The 5,417-nt window shown below is 47.1% G+C and overlaps 1 pseudogene; it reads right to left on the reverse strand.

Moving 5' to 3' along the window:
* The window catches only part of LOC105825600, a 47,783-nt pseudogene that overhangs the window by 34,021 nt on the left and 8,345 nt on the right, over positions 1-5,417 (reverse strand).

Here is a 5,417-nt window from a genome sequence, read left to right on the forward strand (position 1 = left end):
ACTCCTGGGCTCAAGCAATCCTTCTGCCTCAGCCTCCCAAGTAGCTGGGACTACAGGCATGCGCCACCATGCCCGGCTAGTTTTTTTCTATATATTTTTAGTTGTCTGATTAATTTCTTTCTATTTTTAGCAGAGACAGGGGGTCTCGCTCTTGCTCAGGCTGGTTTCAAACTCCTGAGCTCAAACAATCCGCCCGCCTCAGTCTCCCAGAGTGCTAGGATTACAGGCGTGAGCCACTGCACCCGGCCTAAGAGTGAATCTTTTGAATTAGTTCCTCCAAGCTTCTTGTCTTGCGGACTTTCCTATTTTGCAATATGGCAACTCCATTCTTTTTAGATGCTTAGGCCAAAAACCTTGGAAGCCTCCTTCTCTTCTTTCTGCTCTCACACCTCATGTCCAATCCATCGGGGAATCCTGTCAGATCTACCTTTCAAACTATACCCAGAATCCAACCACTTCATCACCTCTTTGCCTACCACACTGGTCCATGTCTCCATTGTCTCTCACCTGGATTACTGCAATAGCCTCCTTAACTGTTATACACAGTAGGGGCTCAACAAATACACAATGAATAAATGAAGTTCTGCCCAGGGTTGGGTTATCATTGGCTCTTTGGTGGCTCATGGTTAAACCACAGATGTCTGCCATACTTTGGGAGAGAGTGGGAAGACATAGCATTTGGGCAGGAAGTACTGTGGGTCCACAGAGAAGAAAGTTAAAGCAAACATGAAAAATACAGGAGAGAGAAATCAGTGGTATTGTGACCCTGAGTGGGAATCAGTAAAGGCACATAGGTCCCTGCTGTTGTGATTTCCCATCCTCTGCCCCTGCTTGGCAGGTCCCCTGCTACCCTCTGCGGCCCAGTCCAACCCAGAGTCCTATGAGGTGACCTTCAAGACACTGGGACAGGTGAATAACCCTCCCTGAGAACCAGCTGAAGAGAGTAGTTTCCTTCTTTTTTTTTTTTTTTTGAGACAGTCTCACTCTGTTGCCCTGGCTAGAGTGAGTGCCGTGGCGTCAGCCTAGCTCACAGCAACCTCAAACTCCTGGGCTCAAGTGATTCTACTGCCTCAGCCTCCCGAGTAGCTGGGACTACAGGCATGTACCACCATGCCTGGCTAATTTTTTCTGTATATTTTTAGTTGGCCGATAATTTCTTTCTAATTTTAGTAGAGGCGGGGTCTCGCTCTTGCTCAGGCTGGTCTCGAACTCCTGAGCTCAAACAATCCGCCCGCCTCGGCCTCCCAGAGGAGAGTAGTTTCCTTCTGAGCTTTGGGGCTGCATCCTGTGGAGGGAGGGAACTGAGTGGATCAGTCAAGCTCTTCAAACTGGGGCTGGAGAGGGAAAGTAGGGAAGGGATGTAGCTGTGGCCTGGCCTAGGATCCCTTCCTCTCCTCTTGGACCACTCCAGGCCTCCTCCTTCCTCCTCTCGCTGTAGGACATCCAGAGGCTGCTTCCTATAGCCTAGGGAGCTTTTGCCTACTTTAGGAGTCCTTCCAGAAGTTTGTAGCTCTTGCCCCGTCTCTTTCTAGCTATTTTTTCAGTACGCATCTAAGGCCTGGTTCTTTCCTTTTGGTCATTCGGGGGCTCCTTTCCAGACTGGCAAATGGAGTATGATTTAGGAAAAGTGCTTGGCTGGGTGTCTTACATGTTGAGTTCAATTTCCTCCTTCTGGTGTGTTTTAGCTTCCAGCTGGGATCTTTGCCATAGTAATTATAACAACCATGCTCTGCATGGAGGCTCTTAAAGCTATATAGGCAGACAAGTAAACAGAAAGGAATTTCTAAGGAAAGCCAAGCAGTTATCACAATCTCCACCCTTACCAGACTCAGAAGCTCTGTACTTGCCTGTCCATAACTGCTTAGTGAGAATTATTTAACCAGCTTGAATTCTTTCTGTAACCATATTGAAATCGTCTATCCTGAGGGAACCGGAAGTTTTCCCCCACTCCAACCCTGTTCCTCCTCAAGCCTTTCCCATCTGGCCAGTAGCTCTGTCATTCACACAGCTGCTTGGAAAAACCTAGAGGTTTGCCTTTATTCTTCCCATCCGTTACCCCTCATCCGATCTGTCAGCAAAGCCTATTGCCCCTGCAAGATATGTCTGGTCTGTCTTCTCTCCACCACTTAGTGACAATCGTGGTCATCTTGGACAACCGCTAACTGGTCCTCCTGTTTCCACTCTTGCACTGCTACAGATGATTCTCGCAACAGCTAGAGCCATCTTTTAGGAAGCTAAATCCCGTCGTTCCCCTGGTGGTAACCATCTAAAGGCGTCCACTGAATTTTAATACATTTCAAACTTCTGCCCATGGCCTGGGAGGCTCTGCATAATGTGGTCCAGCCTTCCTCTCCAGCCACATGCCTCAGTGCCCTCCCTCTCAGCCACGTGGCCTTCTCTGCGCCTTCTGTGTGCCAAGCTCGTTCCTGTCCTCGAGCCATGCGATTTGTTGTTGGCAATAATTAAAATGCTCTGTGAAGATTTCCTCATGGCTGGTTCTTTAGTATTTAGGCCTTAGCTCAGTTACTATAGCTCCATAATGAAACACCCCAAAATACAGTGGCTTCAAAACAGCAGTTGTTTATTTTGGTCATATATCTATATTTAGGGAAGGACTTGATGGAGAAGGTTCCTTTTTGCTCCATGCAGCATCAGCTGGGGCAAATCAGCTGAGCACTGAGGATCTGCTTCTGAGTTGGCTCACTCACATGGCCAGGGTTGAAAGCTGGGGGCCCTGGTTGTTCTCCGTGTAGCTGGGTTCCTGGGAAAGTGTCCCAGTGAGTCAGGTGGAAGCTTTATTGTCTTTTATGACCTAGTCTCAGAGGTCACATAGCATCAGTCACTTCTGTTGTACTTTGTAAGTTGAGAAAGTCAAACACCTGTCCAAGTTCAAGTGAGGGCAACACAGACTCTACCACTTGATGGGGGAGTGGCAGGGTTCTGAAGCAGCACGTGGAAATGGAAATACTGCTTTTCTGGATAATATTGGATAATACTATCTGCCACAAATACTTCCATAGTGCAGGCTTCACTGACTGCTGTATATAAATTATGCCCTCCTCCTCACCCCAGACAGTCCTTCTTTATCATTTCAACTTCTGGTTCCTCATAGCACCTATCATTATCTTAAATTATCTTGTTCCTTTATTTATTTGCTCAATTGCAGCCTTACGAAAGAAATAAGCCCCCTGACAGCACCAAGGGAGGCCAGATGGGAGGCTGTTGCACAAGCTCTGGCAGTTGCAGCCGCAGAGGTGACGGCTATTGAGAGAGATATGTATGGGTGGGTAAGTTGGTATTTGGTGATGACTGGCTGTGGGGTAAGAGGGAAGAAAGGACGCTGGGTGGCTGGTCTACCTCAGACCGATTAACGGCATGGGACTGAGGGTCTGCATGGCTCAAGATTGCCTGGCAGAGGCCAGGCTGACACCTGCACTACTGGAGGGGTAGGCGGTGTTACGTGTGTGGAGAGACTGGCTAGATACTCACCAAACTCCCTTTCCTCTCCTTGCCAAGCTTTCAGCCAGGTCACATTTCTTAGCTCTCTTGCAGTTATAATAGCTGGGGGACCGTATGAAGTTAAGGCCAAAGAAACGTAAGTGGAAGTGGATGTAGATCACTTTTAGGCTTGGCCTATTAAAGACCATCCTGCAAGATCCTGCATGCTCCCTTCCCCTTCCTTGGTGGCTTTGTGGTATGTTAACAGTGGTAGTAGCATCGCAGATGGGAGAAATCTGGGACAGTCTCTGTGGAATAGAGTACTGCTCCCTGTCCCCCCGACATTTTTTATTTCATGACACAGAATTTTTTTTTTTTTTGAGTCAGGGTTTCCTTCTGTCGCCCAGGCTGGAGTGCAGTGGTGCGATCATAACTCACTGCAGCCTCAAACTCCTGGACTTGGCCAGGTGCAGTGGCTCACGCCTGTAATCCTAGCACGCTCCCCGGGAGGCTGAGGCAGAAGGATCGCTTGAGCCCAGGAGTTTGAGGTTGCTGTGAGCTAGGCTGACGCCACGGCACTCTAGCCCAGGCAAGAGAGTGAGACCCTATCTCAAAAAAAAAAAGAAAAAAAATTGGCTTGGCATAGTGGTGCATGCCTGTAGTTTTAGCTACTCGGGAGGCTATGAAACAAGGATCACTTGAGCCTAGGAGTTTGAGGTTGCAGTGAGCTGTGATCGTGCCGCTGCACTCTAGCCTGAGCAACTGAGTGAGATCCTATCTCAAAAAAATAAATAAACAAAAAAAGAATAATAATCACACTGATAGCAAATATCTTATTTAAAATAAAACAACAATTATTTTAAAATTAAAAAAATACACATAAGGAATTTGAGGTTAGCTCTTGCTAGGTATGGTGGTGTTCTAGTCCGTACTCCCTTCCCCCATCCTCTGTTTGTCTCACTAGCTTAAATGACAGCTTTAATTCTATAACTAGAAGAGAGAGGCTGAGGTGAAGGAAGGTGGGGGAAAAGATGTTTGTTGAAGGAAGAAAGGGTATTTGGCTTTTAATACTGATATGGACCTGGGGAGGGATGGAATCTACAAAGGCCATTGGTCCATTGACCTGGGGAGATCAAATTATCTCCATATCATTCTCTACAGACAGGGAACCACTGGAGACACTTTCAGTGATGGTCGCCGTCTGTATAGGAGCTTAGAAGCTCTAAAGTGTACTTAGATACATGATCTCATTTAATCTCTCAGCAAGTTCACTCTCTGTGGCAATGCCAACATCATTTCTACATATCCTTTTTTTTCTGGAGAAAAAGTCTCACTCTGTTGCGCTGGCTAGAGTGCAGTAGCATCATCATAGCTCCTTGCAACCTCCCACTCCTGGGCTCAAGTGATCCTCTTGCCTCAGCCTCCTGAGTATATGGGACTACAGGCACAGGCCACAATGATTGGCTAATTTTTTCTATTTTTGGTAGAGATGGGGTGTCACTCTTGCTCAGGCTGGTCTTGAACTCCTGACCTCAAGCGATCCTCCCACCTCAGCCTCCGAGAGTGGCAGGATTACAGGCATGAGCCACCCACCCAGCCCATTTCTAGATATCTTGATTAGTCTTACACTTCCTGATATTTGTTGGTTGAAATTCTGCAGGCTTCTTCTGGTTTCAACATTTCTTTTTGTTTATGGGCATAGAAAAGTAGATTTAAAAAATTTTTATCTCTAACCTCGACCTTTCTCAGGAATTCCAGACTGCTAACTAATATCCTTACTGGAATGCTTAAATAAGCATCTCAAACTTAGTGTGCCCAAAGAGTGAATCTTTTTTTTTTTTTTGAGTCAGAGTCTCACTCTTTTGCCCGGGCTAGAGTGAGTGCGTGGCGTCAGCCTAGCTCACAGCAACCTCACACTCCTGGGCTCAAGCAATCCTTCTGCCTCAGCCTCCCAAGTAGCTGGGACTACAGGCATGCGC

Source organism: Propithecus coquereli, unplaced genomic scaffold (genome assembly GCF_000956105.1).
Source record: "Propithecus coquereli isolate 6110/MARCELLA unplaced genomic scaffold, Pcoq_1.0 Scaffold12, whole genome shotgun sequence".
NCBI classification, from domain to species: domain Eukaryota; kingdom Metazoa; phylum Chordata; class Mammalia; order Primates; family Indriidae; genus Propithecus; species Propithecus coquereli.